Genomic DNA, 26,968 nt, shown 5'->3' on the forward strand with positions numbered 1-26,968 from the left:
AGCTTGGAATGAGGAATGTCAGGGAGGCATAAGGTTCCTTTTACAGTCTATTATGACTTAAGGTCATTTTGAACTCCTCCTCCTGCAACGTCATGGTGCACTGGGAAAGCAAATCCACTATTTCCTCCCTTCTCCCACCCCAGCTGCACCTTCAGTATGGTTCCTATGGAATGGGCAAGTCTTGAAAGCAAAAGCAGTGTTTTAAAAGTGTCACTTAAATCTCAGTCCAGTCTTCAGATTACAAGAACTCTGTTTTATCTAGGTACATGCCTCTTTGTCACTGGTATTAGAAAGTACTTATGGGGTTATTTTTAGGGGGGGAAGTGTGCACGGGATTGGTGGTGAAATGGGTGACTTGCAGTGCTGAGATAATGGGCTTGGCATATGGAGACTTCCACCTCTGTGTTGCTAGACTGAATTTGCTGCCTATGCTGGCCTGTGGATAGAGAACTTCATTCTTTAGTGATTTCAGTGTGACACCCTTCACTAGCAGAAAATTAATTCATTTAGAATAGAGAGAGAAAACTATGGGTCTGGGGTGAGCATTGCTTTATCCTGCTTAGCTGAGGGACCTGTGTGTGACTTGCAGCAACAATGCCCAAGTCCTCATACTGGCCCCCCCCAGCACGCCTCACCCCTGTTCAGAGGATTCCACCCCCCAAGATGAGCAGAGGATTCCACCCCCCAAGATGAGACCTTCCTTCTGAAACTGTCCACAGAGGCATCTGGTAATGTCAGGATGGTGGGTGGTTTTCATGAAGTGGAGACTTTCCATGTAGCTGACTGAAAAGCAGTTAGGGCCTGATCCAACCTCCATCGAAGTTTAGTAGCAGTATCTCCATGGACTTTGGACTCAATGGGCTTTGGATCTGGCCCATAGTTGGTTACCTTGTTTCTTTACTCCAGACGTTGGCTACAAACTGTTTATTGGCTCTGAAGAAGGCAGATGGCTAAACAGGACTGTGACACGTGGGAACCCTTACCTTTCTCATTGTTAACTTTGGCATGCTCTTTCTTCCTAAAATGTAACTCTTATGCTTGTTTAATTGACAAAGTTTACTTGCTGTTGTAGATAGTCCCGATTTGTATGATCCCTCCTGGAGATGGAAACCAAAAGAAAGGATTTGCTGTGTGTGTTGTTCATGTATGATCCAAATGGTATAGGTATACAGTGGAGGGGGAAGGAAAGATAAAATGTGAGTTAAAGAGGATGTTTTATGGCACACATAGGAAGTGGTGGAACCATAGAAATAGATGTCAGGGAAGACTGAGGTTCAGCCCAAGGCCTCCACAGGAAATACAGTGGCAAGGGATATGCCCACTGGTTCCAAGAAGATGAGTCTAGCTCAGTGCTGCAGAGGGCACTAAAAATAATTCAAGGTCCCTGTGAATATATCGTTGGGGGGAAAATTCCTGAGTTCAAGCCTATGCATGTGACCAAGAACCACTAAGGTCAAGCATTTAATTGCATTATACTTTGAGATAGCATTGCTGTCCAAGTAATTACCTTTTTTCCTCCTTGGACTTCAGTAGGGTGGAACTGAAGTGTTTTTGGAAGGAGAATCAGACCCCTGCTAAATTAGAAACTAGGTAATTAGTAAAAAGAAAAGGAGTACTTGTGGCACCTTAGAGACTAACCAATTTATTTGAGCATAAGCTTTTGTGAGCTACAGCTCACTTCATCGGATGCATACTGTGGAAAAATATGTGGAAAAACACAGTATGCATCCGATGAAGTGAGCTGTAGCTCACGAAAGCTTATGCTCAAATAAATTGGTTAGTCTCTAAGGTGCCACAAGTACTCCTTTTCTTTTTGTGAATACAGACTAACTAATTAGTGTGACTTATAGCTAACTACCTCCTTGTTCTTAAACCTTCTACCTTCTATTTTAGGCTATTTGTTTGAGTTTTGGAGAAATCCTTTTAACCCTCATGGCTATTTCAGTTCTTGGAAATATCTGAAGTAACTCTCCTTTCCCAGAAGTATGGCCTTGAACTAGAGGAACAGGCTTTCTGACACCAGTTCCATACTACTGCACATATGATGTGATCTTGCACCATGTGAATGGGAGCAGGATCAGACCCAACTTATCTTCATAATGGCACATGGTCTAGCCAAACAGATGATTTTGGTATACTGCATAACTTATATGGCTTCCTCTGTCTTCAGACAGCTTGTGAAGAAGATCTTAGCCCCCTTGAGTGGGTTAACAGCTGTTCTACATCCTATAAGACACCAGGCAATTGGGTGGTCATGTGTCTTTATACATAGGGCTCCATCACAGTTAAAGGAAAAGTGCTCCCATTTAGCTCATCCCCATAACAGCAAGGTTCTTAGGGTCAGAAGACCTTATTTAAAAGAAGAAACCGTGAAAGGGATTTTGGAAGTGTTTTACGCAGGATTAGCATTTGGTCATCTTGCTGAATATGCAGCCCATTGTGGCACTAACACTTTGAGATCCCATTGGAAGTGACTATAAAACAACTGCTGATTTTATTCAAGCTTGCGGGGGGAAAACAAAAGTGGCCAGAATTGACAAGTTCGCTACAATTTCCACTTTCCTCAGAAAGTATCGGACTCAAAAAATACCACACTATGAAGCATCCCAGTGCCAAAGGGCCAGGGGCTCACAGGTATCAGGTAATGAGTTTCAGCTGGTCTCAACAATTTAGTGTTCATCAACTCACTATGATCGTAATCTGTATCTAATGGGGGTCATCTAATACGTCATCGGAAAACTAATAACTTACTGATCATTAATATTCTTGTGTAATGTAGTACACAGTATTAAGAGTTATTGATGTATGCTGGAATTATGAATAACGTGTGTTTAAACCAGGCATGTTAGTGGAAGTTGGTAAACAGGTCTGCCCTAAACAAAGGAATGTGTATTTGCTTCTCTAACCAGCCCGGGCATCAGGCAGAGACAATGAAGATCCATTTACATATTGGGTAAACATAGAGATCAAGATAACAAACAGGGAAGGAGACCTTTGGTGTCTGTGCGCCAGCAGGGAAGAGAAACTTTATCTGGGCTATAAAGACGGGGTGGGAGGTCTGAACCCCAAAGGATAGCAATTGAATCAACTGATTGATTGTATACAATAGTACTGTATTTATAAAAGTATAACAGTTGTAGTGTTCTATGAAAGCCTATGACTCACTGGTGATTAATATCATTGTGAACTATATGTATTAACACTAAGGAAAAAGTGAAGTGAGCTGTAGCTCACGAAAGCTTATGCTCAAATAAATTGGTTAGTCTCTAAGGCGCCACAAGTACTCCTTTTTGCGAATACAGACTAACACGGCCGTTACTCTGAAACTATGTAAGGAATTATGGATACTCATTAATATGCTTTACAGTCTGTGATCAAACAAAGGGAGAAACAGGTCTCTCCCAGATAATAGGGAATATCACAGCTATCTATTTGTCTCCAATGAAATAAAGCAAGGTGTGACCAAAAACAATGGAAGCCCCATTTACAGTCAACTCAGCAGCAAGGCAAGAAGCCCACAGGAAGGGAAAAACAGCAGGAGGTCATCCTGCCTCTTGAAGCAAGGTAATTGAACTTTGAAAGATATAAGCAGAGACAGAAAGCCATTTTGGCATCCGTCACTAGATAGACACAAGGGGTCAGCGCTCTCACAAGCTTACAAAGATGTGTCCTTCACTTAAGGAGTGGTTGAAGTCTCTGGGAACTGAATACAGGCGAGAATCCTGCTTAGGCAAAGATCTTTCATTTCGGAAGATGAGGAAAACCAGCACCATGTACTTCTGTGAAAGGTTCTGACTGAGGGAAAGTCAGCCATGGCTGGGAAGAAGAACGACTGATGAGAGAAACCATCTTGAACAAAGCCTGTACCTTGCTAGATTGAGTTTTAGACTTTTAGATGCATATTTTCACTTTCATTTGATTGTAACCGTCTCTACTTCTATTTCTTTTACTTGTCATCACTTAACCTATGTTCTCTTGTTAATACATGTTTTATTTTTACTATAAACCAGCTCAGTCCTGAGCTTGAAGGAAGGAGTGTATTCATCACAGTTGAATTAATAAGCTGTAATGTGCTTTTGTCTCTTCGAAGAAGAAAACAAGACCTTATTATTCCTTTGAATGTTGCAGGAGAGTGCTGGTCATTGCAGAGCACATGGCCTTGGGAAAGTTCAGGACTGAGGGTGTCTTGGGGTCACCTGCTAACATTAACCAAGTCTGATAAGACCAGAATGTGTCTGTGATAACTCCTGGCAGGCTGTTGGATACAAAAGTGGTTGGATCAGAGCTGTACAGTATATAGAACATGAAGTGCATGCTGGCCACTGACTCTGTGTATGTCCCAAGCAGGGACCACCGTAGGGGAAGCATTTTGGGGCACTTAGGGTTATAATACAAGTGCTGACAGATCCTCTCACTGGTCTGAATTGCACCCTGTGACACTGTCAGTCACATTTGTATCCTATAGCTTCAGAATAGCATGCCTGTACTCCATCCGCAACTCCAGACTTCTAACTTGGAAAAATGTCACTGCTTTTTTGATTGCAAACTTAATTTGATGTCTTAATGGCATTTTCTTGCACGCCCTCCCTCTTCCACCCATAATTTTCCAACATTCTGTCCTAGCTCACCTTTCCCAATCACAGGGAGAAGGGAACTGCAGCCATGTCTGGATATGGAGCTATACATTTAAGAATTTGTACCTTAGCTATGTCATACCTGATTTTTTTTTCCTTTTGGCACAGCACAGGCAATCAAAATTTATCTTCCAAATTAAGACTGTAATTATATTTTGATAAAGATCTGGCAATTCCGTGAGAATGAAATTTTAAGGGTTGCTGGGATACAGATGACTCTGGGTTATGGGAAGGTGTTTGCATGTGGAATACTAATAGGCTCAGGTCGTTCAGCAGCCTTATCTAGACTTTTCCAATAGTGTCTGATAACACAGGCAATCAAGTGCTTGTTTCTCTGCTATTATTCTGGCAAAGTGATTAAAGATACAAGCTGTTTTTTAGGAATGAAAAGGTGACCCGCTCAACAGTAACAGCACAGATATGTCCCTCCATTTGATACACAGGGAAAGTTGAGGGATGTTGTATTAATCGCGCCCACATTATTGAGCCTGGAAAATAAGCCTCCCCTTATTTCTTTGATGTCAGTCTTTGTGTAAGTGAAAGTCAGGGGACCTGAGGATTCTGCATGGCTTCCATTTCTGGAAAACAGAGGAGCCGGCCCACATTCCCATCCCAGAGGGACCCAAATCTAGTCTGAATGAAGTCAATGGGAGGAGAACTGGGTGTCAGTTTAATTTTTTCTTTCTTTCTTCCTCCCTTCTTCCTTTGTATGTACTAACATTGTGGACTAACAACATACTTCCCTGTGCATATTGCATATCTGTACTGATGGGACCCTCGCTATAAAAGTTGGGATCTCAGATGGATGAAGTGGGCTGGAACAAGTTAATTAGCAGTTTGAAATAAGCAAATGCACAGGGAAATATTGGTGGCCTTGGGGTCACAGGAAAAGGGATCTAGGATTGTAGTGAATGGCAAATAGTGAGATTCAGCGCTGTGACAACACTGCAAAAAAGAGAACATGTGATCTAAGATGTTAAATGCTTGATAAGCCAATGCAGCTACCCACCTCAGCAAGGCAGCCACAATTTGGCCTTAACTTTTTAGTCTTGTTGAGGAAAAAAGAGGATGGTTCTGACATCTGATAATTCCATAGCAGGGAACTGTATCTGGTAGTAAATGCTAGAGCCAAGAATAGTACTTTTCAGGTTTTGATCATTGGTCTGAATGTGACCCAATCATTCCCGGCCAGTTCTTGCCATCTGATAACATTTCAGTGGCCTATTTGAAATTTGTTGTTATTATTTAATATTTATAATGTGGCAGCACCTAAAGACCTTAGCAAGGTTGGGCTCCAGTATGCGAGTTGCGGTACAAATAATACATAGACAATCCCTGCCTCAAACACATTGGTAGTCTGAGGCCAGGTCTACACAAACACATACTTTGGTGTAATTACGGCGAGAGTATGAATAAACCACACCCGGGGCAACACCTGCGGGAAGCAGCAGCCAGCACATCCCTTGGCCCACGCTGCTTCCTGCAGCCCCCATTGTTCTGGAGCGGCGAAGCGTGGCCAGTGGGAGCTGCAATCGGCTGACCCTGCAGACGCTGCAGGTAAACAAACCAGCCTGCCAGCGGATTTCCCTGATGGGCCATGTGCTAAAGGTTGCTGATCCCTGGTGTAGTGGATAGAGCACTGGACTGGGACTCAGGAGAAGTGGGTCCAATTTTGGGGTCAGCTGCACACTTTCAGTGTTACCTTTGGCAGGTCACTTAGTCTACAGGTCTTCTTCTGTAAAATGGAGATACTAGTACCTCCCTACCTCACAGGGGAGTTGCAAAGATAAAATTCATTAGTGATTGTGAGGTGTTTGGATGCTACAGTGAAGAAGGCCATATAAGCAGACAGACAAGTTGACCCAGTCTAAAATATGGAAATGCCTTTGAAACACAGTGTTGTAATTTGTATAGACAGCAGTCCCTGTGAATGCAACCTCCTACCTCCTTGCTCTCTCTTCTCTATTAATTCAATGGATATGAAACTACAAATTGAAAAAAGGTACTCAGACTTACTTTCTCATTTGATGGCTGATAGATGTGTGTGTTTGTTTTTAAGTAACTCCAGCTTTGTTCTTTGGACTGCCAGTAGGTGATGCAGTTCACCACTTGGGTCTTTTCCCACGAGGCTGCAGTAAGTTGTGTGACTCATCATTTATTTTTCTTCTTTGTGCTCTGTTGTGTCCCCATTACAGCTGCTAAATCTGGTGACTGCTTTTCACTGAGGTGTATATGTATATAAACTACACCATTCCTTTCCAATCTTTGTTCTTTTTCCAAAGTATTCTGCATGGGGCTGGAAAAAGCTCCAGATTATAACTCTCCAAAGAGGAAAATAAATCTGGAGATACGTGGTAGTCTGATTGCGAGATCCAGCTTCCAGGCAGCTCATCATGTCAGCATTGGGATAGCTGTCCAAGCAAGGAAGTGACAAAAAGGCAGCAGTTGTTCTTTTCCCTTCAGTAGTGCATAATGTCTTTGCTGCTAGCTGCTTGAAGCACTTGCCATAGAAAATCAAGTTGGGAGATGACGGGGCGAGACACAAGGATCTGGTTGTTTGTAACAACCTTGGCAGACGTGGTTTAATGAGAAAGAAAAGCAATTGATATATGGAATAGTGTTGTAGCTTTGATATATTATCTAATATGGTTCAATTTACATAACCAGATTAATAGAGACTGGAGCACAATAACTATTTTGGTCTCTTCGCCGATTTATTATTGCTGTGTGTGGCTAAGTTATCCGCTTTACTGAAACTTTGGAGGACGAGAATGTAGTTTAGTTATTGGCCTGGCTTACTAAGTTTTTAGATCCCAGATCAGTTCTAGTTCCAGACACAGTGACAAAATCTCCTCTGATTCTAAGGAATAACTTTGGTTTGAAAGTGAAAGTCCAAACACAGTGTTCATCTTCTGACAACCACAGTTTAGGAACAGACACTGTTCAGTTAGTTATACTCTCAACGGACACAGTAAAATGTTGTCATTTATATTATGCATCATGGCCCAAAGGCCTCAGGCAGAATTGTGGTCAATTGGGGTAGGTGCTATATAAATACAGAGGTAGTCATGTTCCTTGCCCAGAAGAGTTTATAACCTTAGAACAGGAAAATATTTTCTACTGCATTGAATGGAAATTTGTAATTCTGGTCCTAAATAAGATGGTCCTTTGTCTTTATGTAGTTGGTAGATACTTGTTCTATTTCCATAGACCACTATGTGACCAAGAAATATCCGTCTTTCCTATTATTATGGAGGACCTCAGGAAAGAAAATGGCTAGTACAATGCTTAGAGTGAAACTCTCATTTAACCTTTAATATGTGTCTATCAAGTATTCTATCAAAACCAGCATGACCTAGACACATTGCTGTAACTTTTATCTATAGCCAAGAAATGGATCCTGTTGGACAGTTAGATTTATGTTTAATTGGATGTCCTGGTTTAACCATGTTAGAGAGAACAAATTGCCATGCACCATTTGCAGGACCTAGACTGATATGAAGAAAAGTGAGCAGCAGCAAGTGACTCTGTTCTAAAGCGAAGAATAGACTTTCATCTCCCATCTACTTATATACCAGTGACTGATGAGAAGTCACACTGCAGCTACTAATCCAGCAATCTCTTCTCTTGTTGTTGAAGATGTATTGATTATTATATTATTGTCCTTCTGCACCAGCCTGTCCTTATTAAACATGTGTCAACAATTCCTTCTTTAGATATATAAGACAGTTAATGAAATAAAGAATGTGCAGTGCTGGCTTAAGATGGACTAATTGGAAAAAGCCCGACTTGTCCATCTTATCCAATGACAGCTGTAAGAGGATGAACATGTAGGAGCCTTGTATAGCATAAGGAGAGGGGAAGCAGAAGGTGAATGTTGAATTTAATGGGAGAGCAGAGAGCGGAACTTACAAGGAAGGAGGAGGCAGAATGAATTGGTCTGAGGAACAACTGGGGAAGCATAGAGAGAGTGTTGCGGTGCCGGACCTGAAGGGAGCAAAGAAATAGAAAGTGCAGGAGAATATAGAACGTGTGTGTTTTGGAGGGAGTGTGGGGGGAATTCAACACCGGATTCTCCAGTCTGCCAAGTTCACTTTGACTCTTATGCAGCCCATAGTGAACTTAAACTGACACTGAGAGAGTGATTCCAGAGAATTGCCCTGGCTAGTGAGGCTCTCTTCACAGGTGTAAAGCTGGCAGAGGTGACATACTCATTGTGATGGGTTAGATCACAGAAACCCCCTTGGGATTGCCAACTGATGTGCCAAGACTACTTCTGCCCCTGCTTTCCCTGCCAGCTTGGGTCTCCAGCACCCTGTCTTGCTGAGCCAGACATGCCAGTCTGCTCCAACACAGACTCAGGGTCTGAACCACGTGCCGCAAAGCTGCACAGCAACTTAAGAAGTGTTCCTGTCTTTAACACTCAGATGCTCAACTCCCACTGGGGTCCAAACCCCAAATAAATCTGTTTTACCCTGTATAAAGCTTATACAGGGTAAACTCATAAATTGTTTGCCCTCTATAACACTGAGAGAGAGAGCTATGCACAGCTGTTTCTCCCCTCCCCCCCGGTATTGGGTTAATTAGTAAGTCAAAGGTGATTTTATTAAATACTTAAAGTAGGATTTAAATGGTTCCAGGTAGTCATGGACGGAACAAAGTGAATTACCAAGCAAAATAAAATAAAACACGCAAGTCTAAGTCTAGTACAGTAATAAAACTGAATACAGATAAAACCTCACCCTCAGAGATGTTTCAATAAGTTTCTTACACAGACTGGACAGCTCAGGTGGTACCTAGGGGATTTCTCATGATGGCTGCCCCCTTTGTTCTGTTCCATCCACTTATATATCTTTTACTTAAGGCGGGAATCCTCTGTCCCTCTGGGTTCCCACCCCTCTTCTCAATGGTAAAGCACCAGGTTAATGATGAATTCCAGTTCAGGTGATGTGATCACATGTCACTGTAATATTTCATTACCCACTTGCTAGCCCACAGGTATACAGGAAGACTTACAAGTAAAACAGAGCCATCTACAGGTAATTGTCCTGGTTAATGAGCCATTAAGATTCCAAATCACCATTAATGGCCCACACTTTGCATAACTACAATAGGACCTCAGAGTTATATTTCATATTTCTAGTTTCAGATACAAGAGTGATACATTTACACAAATAGGACCACCACATTCAGTAGATTATAAACTTTGTAATGAAACCTTTCAAGAGACCTTTTGCATGAAGCATATTTCAGTCACATTATTCAGACTCATTAGCATATTTTTATAAAATCATATAGAGTTCAACGTCACACTCACTTTCTATGCCAGTTGTCCATCCCACCCTGGAATAAGGAGGAGGAGAGGCATGTCAGGAAAGAGATTATGCCAGCAGTTGAATTTAGAGTCGTCCGTCGTTGACCCCCCCACCCCCCGTGGATCTATTTCTGCCAGTACTAGGTGGCTGAGGATCAGGGACCCAAAACTGGTTCCCTGTTGCTGCCACTATCCACTGTGTGAGAGCACAGCTGAGACCTACTGGAGAATCAGGGCCCCTATTTTCTGTGTGGCATAAGCATGTGCCTAATCTGTATAGGAATTCAGTTTGATTTGTGGAAGTGGTGTAATGCAGTATACTTCAGTAGTACTCTGTAATGCAGCTCTAGAGGAGAGGACCTCTACCTTCAGGTTAAGTAGGAGGGGGCAGGCAGTGGAAGTGTTCTCAGTGAAGGGTCTTTAACTCTGGAACTCCCTCCCTATGACACCAATCTCTTAGTCCAACACAGTAGGGAATTGTTTACTTTCTTGCACTTTTCAAGGCCTTTCTGGGTATGTCTACACTGCACACTGCTCTGACTCAGGTTTGAGCCAAAGCCCCCATTCCATCCATACACAAATCAGTCTGACTTGGATCAGCAAGCACTCACAACCTTGGTCTTAGGACCTTGCTAGGAGGGTGGGTCAGAATCCAAGTCCTGGTATGCCTTGGGTCTAAGCCCTGTCATTTTGCAGCGTGGACACAGGTCAAGCCACAGACCTGAGTCAGAAGGTCTGCATAGTGCATTTTGGACGTGTTAGCATGGTTGTGAGATTCAGGTCCAGCAACTGTAAATCCAGGTTTACAATGCAATGTGGACACTCGTGCACAGGCTCGGAAACACCGAGCCCATTAGTGGGCTGAACTGGGTAACTTGGTTGAAGGAGGAGATGGATTTTATTTATATATGGCATTGAAGGAATCATTGGGATGTTATCGTTGTATGGTGTAAAAATGTACATTTGCCTAGAAGCTTCAATTGGTTCTAATTAGTTAAAAAATATACCCCAAAATGTCTGCAGCATCATGAGTTAACCGGGGGGTCAGGAGGAGCAGGTTCAGTCCTGTGCACACATCCAACTTCAGTAACATGTAGATATGCTGAATAGATTTCCTATCTGAGCTTCCTACCCTGGAGGCATCATGTTGATATCATTCCAGTCAACATTGTGCAGTGCTTTGGACATCGTTACTTGAAGTACCGTTTTTTAGAGGCATTGTTTCTGGGAATGAACTGTTCCTTTGCTCGTTGAGAGTCCCCTGGCAAGCTGGGCACTGTGGAGGGAGAGGCACAAGTTTGAGTATCCCTCAGTCATCCCATTTTTAGGTAAGGCTGAAATTTCTCCCAGTCCTGTGCCAACTTGAAGTCAGTGGGAATGGTGCCATGGGCTTCAGTCAGTGGAAGCAGGATCAAGACCTTAGAGACTAGAGGCTTGAAAGCTGTTCTGTTGTTCTGTGAGAGTTTCTAGGAATATATTTCTCTCTGTGCTACTGGTGTGATCTGTAAGCAGAGAGATTTTCCTGAAGGCTGACATTTGGTAGTATTTTTCCATCCCAAAGGTGGGTATGAAGGTGTTTACAGAGAAGGCAGACTTATGCTCACTATTGCCAAGATAGCTGATGTGTAAGACATTTCCCTTCATCCCCAGTAGGAATTGTACCTGTTCTCTTAAGAAAATGTTTCAAAGACAAAAGGAATTAGAGGAGTGATGATGGGGAGAAAAAAGGGGTAAATTAATCCCAAATTTCAGATTCAGGTGATGTTACTGTCTGCACTAAAATAATTTTCTCAGAAAATCCATTTTATTCTGTGTTATTGCATCTGTAATCCCCCCCAAAAAAACACACACACAAAAATCTCATTTCTGGATAAAATAAGTGTGTGTTAAATTTGCAAATGACAAAAACTTCAGCGTTAGTTTTGTCTAACCAGATGCCCACCAGCAATGACCTCATCCCCACTTGTGTAAGAAGATATGCTGCCATCCACAAAATATCAGTACTTTCTCCGTCAAACATACGTGAAGATAAAGTTATCGGCAAGGAAACAACCTTTTCATTGTTTTTTTCAGAATTAGCTGAGGTTTAAATTGAGCACTAAAAACTTTATTACACACAAGGCCTCTAGTCACTGGACAGCTGTTAATTGTGGAGAGATTTTGGTTTTTTATGAAAATAAATTCATCTGAAGGTTGTCTTCTTTGTTTATTGAGCATGGCAGATCTCTTTTGTGAATGATACGCTATCCATTATTTATCCAGTCCATTGACTTCAAACAGTTTTTGTGATTGGCAGAGATGCTTTAGTTCATTATGCTGCTAGAGTCTATACATCGAAAATGCCACCTTCACATAGATGGCTCAGGGAATATGAACCAGCACCTCTCCATAAGGTTTCAAATCCAGTCAAGTTTGGGAGTAACCAAACATCACTATGACCTGATAGTAGTAGTTTGGTTTTTGAAAATATTTTCTATTTGTGTTGGAGTGGCACCTCGATGCCTCGCCTGAGACTGGGAGTCCCATTGCACCCGGCACGATACAAACACAGAGCCAGAGACAGTCTCTGGCTCTGCCCCAGGGAATTTAGGATTTAAATAGAAAAGAGAGACAAAAGGTGAGAGGAGAAACTGTAGCACAAAGAGGTGACGTGATACGCCCAAAGTCACAGAGCGGGTTATTGGCAGAGCAAGGAATAGAACCTCAGGCTGTTGAGTCCAAACCAAGTGCCCTATTTGCTGGATGTGCTGCCACTCCTGAGTCATGCTGTCTCTTGTACAAAACGTATCTAACAAAAATGATAGAACAAACAGCATGTGTTAAACATCATCCTCTTGACCCCTCTGCTGGTGATTGCATCCCAACTCCTATGCTTCTGATTCTTTTCAGATTTTAAAATCTGCTGTAGGAACTCATTTTCGTGTTCTCTGTAACTCTCCTAGCACGCTTTTGGCACAACATAGATAATAAGCAGATGCCTGAAAATTGATCTGTCTGTATGAAATTAATTGGGGAGGTCTCCATCTTAACAATGTCCTTATTATAAAAATCTGTTGCCACTAGTTGCCCCCTGAGTTGGCAGGATGCAATCAAACAGATATGGAGATTGACTGTCACACACCCCTTGAGGGGTTGGGGCATAGTGGTGGGTGTTGTCTGTGCGTTAGCAGACAAAGGATTTGAGCTTCTAGAGCAGTCTGACACTTCTTACAGCACTTTTTTTTTCAAATGCTACTTTTAAAATATACGTGAAATAAACAGCGACAGAGCAGGGAATGCAGTAAAGTGGCGGGGATCAAATTAGAGCCAAACCTGAAGTCTTTACTCGGGCAAAGTTTTCACTGAAGTCAAGCAGAGCTGTGCCTAAGTAAGGACTGAACAAGGACAGCAAAGATTTGCCCCTTGGTCTTGTTTCTTCTTTTTGGACATTTCTAAGCTTGTTTGTACAGTATCTAAGACCATGCTTCATCTTTCAAGTTAGATGTCACCTATTCCAGGCTGTCTTGCTTAGCCATGATCTTTGTACTATAATAACAATATAAAGTTCTTTGTGAAGACTGTTGCCTCATTATCCATTGGTAGTCCAATAAAACTGAAGAGTTCTCACACAGCAATGACCTTCCCGAGTTTCTTTCACAGCTTCTGGTTCAGGAAAGACTATTTTGTTCCCCTGTTCCTTGTTTATGCCAACATTTCTATTTGATCTCTCAGTGGTTGTCACTAGTAAGCCAGGACCCAAAAGAAGTTATTTTCAAATTGAGAGATCAAAGGCTCTCTACTGCATGCATCCGATAAAGTGAGCTGTAGCTCACGGAAGCTTATGCTCAAATAAATCTGTTAGTCTCTAAGGTGACACAAGTCCTCCTTTTCTTTTTTTAGAGTTAGGTGGGGTTCTTGGCTCCGTCATGTAACAAAGCAAATTCATTCACTTGAAGTGTCAGCTGCAGATATCTTAAGGAAAGAATGAGGAAGGGGGATCACTCCAATTTACTGACCATAGTAGCACTTGGGAGGTCTGGGGGGAGGGGATGGAAGAGTTGCGTAGAGCTGTTCTGTTGATTTGCTTGTGTGTGTGTTTAAAAAAAAAAACACTTTAGTGGTAAACTAAGACTGGGAGAATCAGAGAAGAAGTGAGAGAGACAGGGCCTGGAGCCATCAGAAGAGCAGAGACCCAAGTACATTTGCTTATTTGCTATTAGATAAATGAAAAAAATAAATGCAGACAGCCAGCAACAACTTGGCAAAAACAATAGTTTCAAAGCATTTTGATTCAACTTCATCTGCAATGGCAGGGTATCTCCTTCATGCAAAGAGACATTGGTCTTCTATGCTTCCTGCTAACACTCCTGGTTCACCCAAGAAACCCTTCACCTATGGTGCACTATTTCTCTTGACATTCTTTGAAGTATAAAAGTCAAACATTGGTTTCTATTTGATGGCAGTATTTTAGAATTATACTTCCTATTAAGTAATTTAAATTACTATGTGTCCTTTGTTTTTGTGCTTCTCTTTCCTTTTTCTTTCCTATCTTTTTTTAACTCTGTATAGATCTTTTCCTGTGTATTTTACAGCGTGTGTTTTCCTGCAGCTTATTTTTATTAATTTTCACTAATAGTTTGAATGTTGTTTGGGGGAAGGGGGGTTACGTTCAGTGTTCCAGATCAGAAGCATCTCAAATGGCACCTTTGATGATAGTTAAGCTGTAGGCTGGGACTTTACAACCACAATTTAGCCCCTGCTATAGAAAATAAAGACAACTGTTTCAATTGTCCTAATATTTAAAATGTCTGAAAGGACTATATGTAGTTACTGAGACATACTGGACCATATTTTAAGCCATCAAGGGTACAGAGAAGCTCTGAACCAGCGATAGGTCCCAAAGGTGTCAAGACTTACCCAGGCAAAATGGTTCTGGGTACAATGGGTGGGCACATACCTAACTGGGATCTGTGATGCCTTTTGATGTTATGCAGCGCATGCTCCCCGTGTCAGCACAGCTCATGCAAGTGCAGAAGCGGGAGGGGCCATGACCTTGCCTTTGAGGCATCTAATGTTTCTTCTCTTGGTCCTTGTGTGTTGGAAGTACCAGACTGTATGGTAGGTTCTTGTACAGAGGAGAGGGCAAACAGTAGAGAGGGGAAGGCTTCTTGTGCCATCTCTCCCCACTGTTGCACCACCTTGCTAAGCCAACCAGAATCTGTCCCTAAATATATTTCATGTATAAAATATACGTGTTTTAGAAAATATATAGAAAATATCTAAAAAGGAAAAAAATGTTTTCGGGGTGAGATCTCTTCACTTATAAAAACAAAGACACTGAAATGAAAGCAAACTCCCCTGCCTAGTGTTAGATATGGTTTCAACAAGTGAAACCTCACAAGTTAACTGGCCATAGCATTGCATTCCTCCTTGCTAAACGCTACCCTCAGAATGACTCTGTGAGCTTTTATGGTCAGATTCTAGCTAACCTTCTATGAAAGGGAAGGTTGACTCCTTTTAAGGAGTATTGGGATAGGCTGTTACACTATCCTACCAAGTGTGCACCAAAATTATATTCAGCCAAAATAAAGGGGAAATATCCTAAAGGTAAATAAGGATCACAAGATACTGTACCTTTAGTTGGACCTATACATTGTTATTGTTATTTATTTGTATTGTGGTAGCACCTGGAAGCCTAAATCATGGACCAGGACTCCATTGTGCTAGTTGCTATACAAACATATAACAAAAAGATGGTCCCTGCACCATCTAAGGAGCTTAAAATCTAAGCAAATAACTTATAATATGCAATCTGTTGGGTCAGAAAGGACACCTGAAAAGGGAGCTTTGAGACCAAAAATGGATGCATTTATAACTCTTTTGTTGGGTCACTAAAATGTATCAGTTGCCTGCTACTTAGGAGAGGTTTAACAAGTGTGGTAGAGATGGCACATACTGACCCAAAGTTTACTCTCTGTTACACCCAGGCAAACCCATTAAAGTCAGTGGGGTTGACCATTATAACTAAGGAGAAGTTGACTCACTGTTTTTACAGAAAAAAAGAGATGATTGACTTTCTCATCTACCTTTGCTGTGCTTGGGAGTAGATAAAATATGCACAATAATATTTACTAAATACAGCTGAAAGAAAATGTTGCTAGCTACCTAAACTAGCCGTTAAACAGAATTTAGTGCAGCCAGCCAAGAGCGCTGAAATGGCAGATGGGGGAAAAAAGGTAAAATATGAGGCCTTATTTTTGCTTTTAACATTTGGGTGGTTGTCACTGTTCTACAGAAAGCTTTTTTTTTTTTAAGCTCCTTGTTTTTCCAAGTGCCTCAGCTTGGGAAAACTTAGGGATTTGTTTTTTCGTAAGCATACTCTATATATCTAGTGTTTGATTCACTCCAGGATCCTTATGAGCTTCTACCAGTGCAGATTTGCAGAGGGGAAGGATAGTCTAATGGTTATTGCTGTAGCCTAGGACTTGGGAGAGAGTAGAGCTGGGTGACGTTTTGGAGGAAAATAGGCCAAAAATGCAGTTTCAAAGCTATTGAAACTAGTCATGAATTCACGCCATGTGAGAACAGTTTAGACTAGATTGAAAAGGTCAAAACATTTCGGTAATGTCTAAATGAAACATTTTTGTCTTCACCAAAATGTTTTTTAAAAGCTTTTGATGCAGCCTGAAAGAAAAGGGTTTTTTATTTTTTTGGAATTGCCAACAAACCAAAAAAACTATTATTGCTTAGTGCTACGTGGGAGACCTGGGTTCAAGTCCCAGCTCTGCCACAGACTTCTTATGTAAGCTTGGGCAAGTCATTTGGCCCAGAGCCTCAACAGTATTCAAGCACCCATCTCCCATTGAAATCAGTGAGAGTGGGGAACCTAAAAGAGTGGGGATCTAGGCTTTAGCCTCTCTGTGCTGCTGTTCCTCCTCTATAAAAGGGAAATAAAAGCACTGCCTTACCTCAGTTATGAGGATCAGTATGCATTAAAGATCACAAAGTGCTCAGATTCTGTGGTGACAGAGGCCATGTACGTACCAATAGATCCAAGTGGAAAATCCATCTGGAAGGAAGGCAGGTTAGTTGTGTTGTTGGAAAGCAGCTAGTGTTACAGTATTGTTTTCTTTTTTGAGGCCAATATTTGCCCTCAGTTACTGGCTCATCCAGGCAAGCTCATCAAAGGCAATTTGGGGTTACACTAGTGCAAATAAGGAAAGCATTTGGGTTTTATATAACTTTCTTTTTATAGAGGGGATCCCTCTAATCTTTCTGTCCCTCCTGCCCCCACCACCTCCTTCCCATACATTTGCTCCTCTTTCTCTACCCTCAGGTTTCATGCCAAGTAAATCTTCTCTCTGACTGTGGAAGCTTGGATAAAGTCCTCTTCTGGAGCCTGCCAGTGTCACTCTGAATGCCAGCCAGAGGGGCCTTGCTTAAGAGAAAGGCAAAGCTCTCTCATTTTCCCAGAAGGGAATGTTCATGCTGCTTCCAGACCAGGGACTGAGGGACCAAATTCTTTTTTTCAAGTCCCTAACTGCTCTTGAAGTTTTGCCCATATTGTGAAGATTCTTCCTCATAAAATTAAGTGCAGTTGTTTTCCTTGAGGTCAGACAACCAATGTTCTTTCTCTGTAATGGAGCTCTCATGATAAATGAGATGTTAGGAGTAAATTAAAGATAGTGATGGGGAAAACATTATGAAAGATGCATCCCTGATGCCAGGTTTCAGAGGAACAGCCGTGTTAGTCTGTATTCGCAAAAAGAAAAGGAGTACTTGTGGCACCTTAGAGACTAACCAATTTATTTGAGCATGAGCTTTCGTGAGCTACAGCTCACTTCATCAGATGTTTACCGTGGAAACTGCAGCAGACTTTATATACATACTGATATATATATATATATATATATACAACCTGATGCCGTTCTGCTAGGGAAATGTGTGGCCTACACACTTCGTTCTTTATTTTTATTATTCCTATTTATTTTAACTTTTCTCCTGCTCTGGCTTTCCTTGCCAGAATTATGGCACCATCATTACTCATGGCAAGTTTGATGCTTTGGGGATCGCCCAAACTAGTAAGGGGTTCTGTCACCACCTATCCTGTAACCTTGGCATGCCTTAATGCTGTGCTGTTATGGTTTGAACCTTGACACCAGCAGCCAGCCCACAAGCATAAAGGTCTCACCCGAGCTTCCACCACCTTAATTATTCCTTGTAGGGTGACAGCAATGGCCCTTCCAGTCCGGAGTCTCTCCAAATCCGCCCTTCCCAAATTCTTAACTACAAAGCAGACGTTTTCCCTCTGCTTTGTCACCCCCAAAGGTGTGAAAACAGCCCCCCGTTATCAGTTCACTTTGGCACACCCGCTCCAAGCACAGACCTGCTGGGGGTAAAAGTAAACCAAGAATGGATTTCCTTGAAGAATCACAGTTTCAAAGATGAAATAGTATGAAAGGCAAATGCATACAAGTTACACAGAAAATACATGTAAAGACGCAACTTCAGGCTTTCTACTTCTACATTAGCTAAATTCCCTTCTCTAATACAAATTACCTGTTGCCTTTGAACAGTTTCCCAGAGTGCTCCCTAGCCCTATGAGGGATCCAGCATTCACAGACAGCCCTCCGCCTTTGAGACCGTTCCTAAGTTCTGCACAAAAGCTTCCGTTTCAAGCCTCCTTGTAAAGGGCTTTTTCCTCCCCTTTTTTTTCTCTTCACTCCTGGTATGGCGACTCGTGGTTATTTAGGGTGAGGAAGTTCTAGCTGGGATGTCTCAAAGCTCTCCCATGATCTCTTATTTGTCTCTTCCTGGGCTGTACAGTGTTAGATGCTTGGACCTATTATTAGTCTCATCTGGCTGGGGAGGCACAGACCCTCCCTGCCCGTCTGCCCACTGCCTTGCTGTGATGTGGAGCTGAGTGTTGCAGCATGAATTATGAGCACAGTTTTATATATACACAAATGCGTAAATTCATAACCACAGTCTGCACACACCTTTCATAATGACCATCAAGTTCAAAACATTACAAGCTATCATAAAAGACCTTACTCAATGTACTTTTATAGCACAAGAATCTACTGATTACATACAATATTAAACTGCTTATTCTGTGGGGTTCAACCCCCCCCCCCGCCCTGAACTCCCTTTGGGGTGTCTGGACTGTGAAGGTCATAACAAGCAAATTTGGGGACAGGTTGGCTAACAAGATTTGTAATGTGATATAGGGACTTTCTTCTCTAGGACACCAGTTTTAATCCAGCCCAGATCAGTAGTGAACAAAAACAGTGACCATCTGATGGCTCTCCATTGTCCTGTTGTGAAATGAGTTGGTGGTCTCACTCTGGTTTCTAATGGCCAGATGTCTACCTCACAGTACAATCAGCACAAGTAGTATTAAGTTGGCACTTTCAATGGTGATGTCAGCAGAGAAGCCCAGGACTGAATGAACATGGAGTCTCAGCTATCCCTTTGCTCCTAGGTGGTGATATCAGGAAGCTGTGAAGACTTCAAACAGAATGAGAATGTATTTGCTATACAAAGAACGTTCAGCAGGTTCTTATCTCCATGTGTGCCAAGGCAACAGAGTTCTATGTCAGGTGGTATCTTCCCAGTGTGTATCGGCAAGGCTGAGAAGGTCCCCAGTTCTGTGTTGACATACGTGGAGAGGTTGCTTGTGTCTTGGGTATGGATGTCGATGCATGAGCTTGTGCTTGTTCCTGAAGAGGGGGTGCTGGGGTCAGACTCAGAAGAGAATTACTTCAGAAGGCAAATAAATATGCAAGGGAGATTATCTTGGGTAAGATAATTGGCAGGAGGCAGCGATTGAAGTTTTTGCAGAAATATCATTAGACCTATCATAAAAATGTGCATACAATTGTTCATTAAAAATAGTCTGGCGGGAAATATGGATGGTTTTGTCATGAGATCCTGAAACTGAGTATTAACCAAGGCAAGCAGAAAAAACACATGAATTCTGCAAAGCCTGACCATGGATGGTGGCATGTGAAATCAGCATTGTGAGAGCAACATCACAGTCAACCACACCCTACTTTGTGATAAAAGGAGGAGCACTACAGTGACCTGTTGAAGCAGCTAAGGCAAACTCTACGGCTACAGTGGTATGCACTGATTCAGTATATGAAAGAAGTATCAGTGTGGGGGGAGAGAAGAGTGCTTACTGAGTGTGCTACAGAGGTTACGCACTCAGCCACTGGTGCCACAATACTTCTGGTACCCTGGAGAGTACAGAGATGCTTTCTTTTTTGGTCGGGTTACCGTATTTTAGATTCCCAAAAAGCGGACACTTCCGGAGCAGGGGAGCAGGCGGGAGGGAGGAAGGGGGAGCTAGAATGGGGGTAGTGTAGGGGGTATTGGAGAGGGTACTTGTGGCGGGGGTATTCCCTGGAGGTAGGGGGCAGTGTCACTCTCTGTCACAGTGACAGGGTGGCTGGTGCAAGCCCAGGACGCAGTGACAGCCATCAGTCAGTGCCTTCCTGTGCCAGGGATGGGAACTGGGGCCTGAGTGGGTGGGATCTGGCAGCTGTGGCTGCAGGGAAATGGACCAATCAGATGCAGGGGAGGGACCAATCAGGAGGCAGACCAATTGGGGCTCTTTCTGAGCTGCAGCTGGTCTATTCTGCAAAAACCCCAGACGTTTCCTGTTGTTTGAAAAATCCACCCGGACAGAGAAAGGAGGCTCAAAAGAGAGGCAATGTCCGGGAAAACCCAGATATATTGTAACCCTATTTTTTTGGGAGCATAGTAGCTAATTGGAATGAATAGTGGCTCAGCTTGAAAGGAAACTGAGCAAACAGCAGCCTTAAATTTGCCTGGCAGAAGCTCTTCAGTTTTCTGCCTTTTTGCCCTCATCCTGATGACATACTCTCCAGACCTCCACCGGCATTGCTGCTGCATGTTGAATCAGCCCTCCCCCTGTTACAAACATGAAGAAGCTCAGCTGGGGCAGAATAACCTTTCTGTAGGACAGTGGAAGCCGCAGAAGGAGAGGATGAAATGTTTAATTTTATGCACACACCACTGAGAAAACTTTGTCGAGTCACGTGCCTTCAGCAGCCCTGGGAATACGGCCGGAGCACCTCAGTAGTTTTCCATTTTGCTTACTAAGCTGCTTGCCCTGATGGATTTGCTTCTGCCTATAACAGAACAAGGCTCACAGAAACAGTACGGTTGCACATACATTATTTAATATTTAAGACATTTATTAATAGATAAGCATGTTGCAGTTCTCTTCAGTACTTTCTGCCACCGTGCATCAGAATGGGTGGATTGCAGAGGGATTTGTTCTTTACAGAACTCTTGTGTGTTTGTAAAATGGGGTTGTATGTATGTACATAGATATGTATAATATATGTATACACATGCACATACAGTATAAATGCTGTTTTTATTCCCCACCTTGCTCACGGGTTAGAAGGGCAAATCTGTTATGACACTCAAACATAAGCCTTCTGTCTTTAGATACACTCTTTGATACTCATCATCAGCAGAGCTCATCAAGCATTGCTATTCCAGCTGCAGCAGTCTCCTGTTTGAAACAGTCTAGGGCACTGATGGAGAATAAGAACAGAGAGAGAAAAAGATACCATTGAGCAGGGGAGCTTTCCAGGAATGAAGGCCTAAAAATAAACAGTGGTGTGTACTTCTGGGAGGTCATCGTCCATCCCTTAACGAAGTCTTTGAAACGCTCAGGCTTATGGCAGACCATGCTATAAGTTATTTGATGCTGTGAGAGAAAAGCATTTAAAACTGCATTCATATTTGGTCAACAGTGACTAAATGTGGCAGAGTCAGGGAATGTGACTGCAGAGCAGTACTCTCCAGGTAAGTGCGCATTGCTTAATGGCACAATCTTCTTACCTGCATAAGAATCACACGCTCCTGATCCAGCCCTCTTGAATTGCATGTGGTGTTATTCCAGTTTAGTCAATATCGGGTAAATGCATAAGTCAGGTGTCTGCATACCAAAAGACATCCAAATAATGCTTTCCAATGTTTTAATCTGTCCAGATAACTGAACACTAAATGCTGATGAGTTTTTTGCTGTCCATTAGTTCCCCCCACCCCAACAGCTGTTATTCCCAAACCTGCGGTACACCGTAAGACAGGAAATTGTCAGGGGTCACTTAGAAAATGTGGTTGCAACATAAAAAGTGTCACACTATTGGCAAGAAGCAAGTACAATATATGAATAGCCTGATCGTGGTCTTGTGGATGAGTAAGGCTGATTTTGTCACAGATATTTTAAGTAAAAGTCACGGCCATGTCACAGGCAATCAAGAAAAATTTGCAGAAGCCCATGATCTGGCGGTGACTTTTACTAAAAATATCCATGACAAAATGGGAAGCTGCAGGGTCCCTACACTGTTCGCAGTGGCTTGGCAGCTGTGGAGGCCCCAGCTTGGAGCTCTGGGGCCCCAACACTCATTGGGGCTCGGAGCTCCGGGTCCCCCACCACCTGTGGCTCGGAGCTGTGGGGCTCCCTGCTGCTTGTAGCAGCTGGGAGCCCCAGAATACCCTCCACAGCCTGCGGTGGCTCAGAGCTCCATTGCCCCAGATAGTGGGGGTTCCCTGCAGCTCCCCACCGCCGCAGGCTGAAATCATGCAGGTCTCTGGAAGTCATGGATTCTGTGATTTCCGCAACCTCCGTGACTAAATCGTAGCCTTACGGATGAGGCACTGGATTTGGACTCAGGAGATCTGTGTGCTGTTCTCAGTTCTGTTACAGACGTCCTCTCTGGGCCTCTGTTCCCCATCTATTGAATGGAAGACATACGACTTCCCTATCTCACCAGGGTGTTTTGAAGATAAAGTCATTAACAATTGTGAGACATTCAGTTACTGTGGTGATGAGTCCACATACAAGTCCCTAGGTAGAAATTGTGGCTCTCCTTACACCAGTATGCGATAGAGGGGAGAGAGAGCACTTGGACTCTTCTCCATCCTGCCATGGACAGGCATAAGCTGCCTGCGTGCCTGGCAGAAAGGGACTGTTCTAGCTGTGTTAAGGCATGTTGTGGAATGTGCAGCAAGCCATGGCTTTTGCTGTTCAGCCTTTACCCTCCCTTGAACTGGGAGCCTTTAGTATTTCCATCCCCAAAGCATTAAAAGAAATCATGATTCAAGCCCCCCAAAATCATGAGATTTATGTGAAAATCACGTGCTCTTAAAATTAATAAATTGTAGGTTCTTTTTCCTTCTCTTTTCTGAGCCTTTAGTGGTCACATTTTCAAGCTTTCTTTCAAGCTTCCTAAAAATGAGGGTTAGAAACATACTTTCTTTTTTATGTGGAAGCTGATTTCTTGCATAATCAAGAAGCTGGGGCTTTAAGACCCATGTTAAAATCATGAAATTGATGACCTTGAGCCTTTCAAGAGCCTCCTGACACCTGCGCAGTCTGCTGCTCCTCAGCAGAGTGAAGCCTTACAAAAAATATAACCGAGATCTAGGATTAGAGGAGGAAGTATTTACCCTGAACAATGTCTCCAAAATCCCCTCCCCAAATTGTTCATCAGAAATTCAGAAAACTTTCTGATCAGCTCTATTCCGTACTTGGCTGGTCTCTCTCTGTTTTGTGAGGTATGTGATCAGTACGTACTAGTGAATATTTCTACCAGACCTAGGAAAGTATTCATAAGTTATGACTAGAGCTGGTTGTGAATAAATTGTTGACATGTAACCCTTGTTTCCTTTTGGGGAATTGATTCTGTATGAACCAATTCTGATTTCTGCACATGGTTTTGTTTATTTGCAAATATCTGCTTTTAGGTTTCGTCAGTTTTCAGCCTAAAGGGTGTTCATGAACTGTTGACCTCAACTATTTAGTTTATTATTCACTATTCTTGGAATGTGAGTAGTCATTTAAATCACGTGGTATCATTTGTGCTTCTCAGTTGGATGACTGAACCGTCGCAGTAACAGTGCTGAAGAGTGAATACCCTTGTTTACCAAGAACAGCCATTCCTCAAATGTTCATGCAAATTAAAAAAGCCCTTTGCACAAACATTTGTGAACCATGAATAAAAGGGAGCCAGAAACATGGTCAATCCAAGTAACTCTTTGCAGTTCCAATGAACTGTTTTTGCAATATTAGACCAGCCCTGCTGAGGACTGATGTCCTGGGAAATCTTCAGATGTATGCATAAGAAAGAACTAGCAAACTCTAGAAGGCCACTGAAAGATATCATCCTCATCATGGCAAATCCCAAAAGAACATAAATTCCTTCCAGACTGAGTGCCACCTGGATCAATCTTTGGACAGGTCTTTAAGACTGGCTGGCTGGATGTTCCGTCTGTGTCCATCCTTGGTGATCTTATTGCACCACCAAAGCCTTTGGCATCCCCATGATTGTCAGCCATGTAGCAGCATTCCTTATTTCACAGTTCCCAGCAGTTCTTCTGTCTCATGGCTGCTTCTTTCTCTGGGTTGCTGTCATGTGTTGGGAAAGGCTGGGCAGCCGCCCTTGTGCCAGGAGGAAGGAGAGCAGCAGCTGCAGAAAAGTTTGCCATGAAAGATCAGAAATTGCTGATACTTTACACACAGTGTGAGGCACGCACAACAAACAAGAGATTGTACATTTTGCAGCATTGTAGGCTTCGCCCCCCTGAATGTAACAGCAAAGACAAAAGTACTTAAAGGAAAAAATCATTTGAGACAGTCAGGGCTATAAATAAAATTCACATCAGACTGAGCACTTGCCTCAATGAAACATTTATGCACTAATATGCATGATGAAGTTGAATGTGTTCCCAGATTATTTTGTATTTGAGAGGGACTGGTCCTTCTCAGAATAAATTTTCTGCGTTTCTTACAATATTCTGCATATAAACTTTACAGACAGTAACTTACCATTGACCCATGCAGCAGGCGTGGAAGAGTTTGATCAAACGGAAGCTGCTGCTAATGATCCTCATTAGCTGCAGACAGATGTATGCTAAACTAAGTCCATATATAGCCTTGTTGTTACATTGAACTGAACACGAAATATGCTGCCTTTATTAACTGAAAAGGCCTTGAAAAAATACACTTGCTAAAATGAAAGGGCAGCTTCTCTTGAATACAGGGCAGTAGCAATGGAGAAAAAGGACCTCTCAACCACAACCCCACGCATCTGATTATTGTGGACTTACGGAGCACCTGGCCACCATACACAGCACTATAGTGAAAAGTAGTTTTTGGCCTGGGTTTTTTTGCACAGCCCCTACTCTCGCTCCATTTTTTCTGGCTTCTTAAAAATGGTTGGCAGATTTGAGAGTCATTATCATTAGAGCCACTCAGAAGAGGAGCTCTGCTCCAGACTCTAGAATAGGCTTACTCATTTGTCTGATCCTTTTCTACTTTTCCTTTTGGAATGTATATACTTTAAGAAGGATTCAGCAGCCTCCTTGGCTTTGTTTCTGTTGTGCAGTGCTTCACTGCGTTATAGCTCTGAGCTTTCTAATCCTTAGCATATAGGCTCCCCCGCTTACTCTGCAAAAATCCCCTCCTGGGTCTGCCTTTTTTCACATATTGCAACAAATACAGTAATGCCTTCTCTCTGAACCAGAAAGCACATGACATTATTTTCCTGCTACCCAATGATAATTATAATCCCTACCACCAACACCCAAAAAAAAATAAAAACCCACCCTAGAAAGTTAAGGAACTGAAGGAGCTGAGGGGAGGGGGATGGCAAGTGAGAGAGTAGGGGGAACCCCTTGGATCTATCAAAATAAATAGAGCAGAAATCTTTCTTGCTTGGCCTTTCTGTCGTTATTATTAGAACAAACACGCTTGAGTGCACAAGGCTGTGCTACCTTCAAGCATCCATACACAGCTAGCCACATTATGATTTTGAAAACCATAAGGAGGAGGGATGATGGAAGTGCGTGGAGAGGGGAAGAGAAGAGCTATGAATACTAAATGTGATCAACTCTGGTTACACCTCCCTTTAGAAAACTGCAAAAGCTGCTCAGGAGAATAGTCATTAGTGTGTGTCTGTTTGACTCAGATTGACACAAAACCAACCAATGTTACATTACCCGTATCTAATGGGGACTGTATTAAATGGGGGTCTTGTTTTTTTCATACCAGAAGAGATCAAACAATTGAGTGATTCATGGGTGAAATAAACTTGATAGTTTGTATGATCCTCTTTTGTCAAGGCAAAAAAAAATTTGGTATGTGGTGACAGAAATTTTATATTTCATACATCTATACTGGATTTTTTCAGCCTACTTTGATGGTCAGAAGTTAGTAATTAAAGGGTTATGGTTTTACAGCTGATGTATTACTTTTATTTATTTATTATCTAGAATACAGTAGTGCCTAGAGGCTAGTGCTAGGCATTGTACAATCACAGTTCCTGCCCTGAACAGCTCACACTCTAAAGAGAGAAGACGAAGGGGTGCGAGAAAAATATTATTACCTCCATTTTACAGCTGGAGAACTGAGGCACAGGGAGACTGGATGACTAACCCAAGCTTCTACATCAAGTATGGGGCAGAGATGAGAATGGAACCAAGGTTTCTTGAGGCCCAGCCCAGTGATCTTTAACCACAAAATCGTTCTCCCCTTGTTTGTTTAGTTGTTTATTTTAGTGCAGACAGTAGGTTCAGCTCTGGGCACAAAATGAAACCGTCGCTGCCTTAAAGAGCTTACAGGAAAAGGCCCCAGTTCTGCAGCTGCACCCACTAGCTTGGACTTGCAGCCTTTGTACACAGCTCCCAATCAATGTGTCAGCCAGTGGACATAAGGGTCTGTGCTAACAGATGTGATTGCAGGACCAGAGCCTAAAAGACAAAAAAAAAAAAAGCATAAAAGAGGAGAGCAGATGTACTGGGAAACCCAGGAACTTTTTAATGATAGTAAATCATTTCTGTGGGCATTGTGCAAAAAGCTATGACTTATTTGTTCTAGTGGGCTAGATCCTCAGCTGGACTAAATCAAAATGGCTCCAGTGGAACTAGTGAAGATACATTGATTTACACTAGCTGAGGATGTGGTCCAGTATGTTTGAAGCTTCTTAGCATCATATCC

At 42.5% G+C, this 26,968-nt stretch overlaps 1 protein-coding gene and 1 long non-coding RNA gene across 8 annotated transcripts in view; one reads left to right on the forward strand and one right to left on the reverse strand.

Annotated features, from left to right (window-relative positions):
* The window catches only part of NHS (NHS actin remodeling regulator), a 345,504-nt gene that overhangs the window by 279,772 nt on the left and 38,764 nt on the right, over positions 1-26,968 (forward strand). The window lies entirely within an intron of this gene.
* LOC140915902 (uncharacterized) overlaps positions 22,500-26,968 on the reverse strand; it is a 51,091-nt gene continuing 46,622 nt past the window's right edge. The window contains exon 3 of the long non-coding RNA XR_012160318.1: positions 22,500-24,440. This is a non-coding gene — a long non-coding RNA (uncharacterized lncRNA). The remainder of the gene's footprint in view (positions 24,441-26,968) is intronic.

The sequence above is a fragment of the Lepidochelys kempii genome, chromosome 1 (assembly GCF_965140265.1).
Source record: "Lepidochelys kempii isolate rLepKem1 chromosome 1, rLepKem1.hap2, whole genome shotgun sequence".
Taxonomy (NCBI): Eukaryota; Metazoa; Chordata; order Testudines; family Cheloniidae; genus Lepidochelys; species Lepidochelys kempii.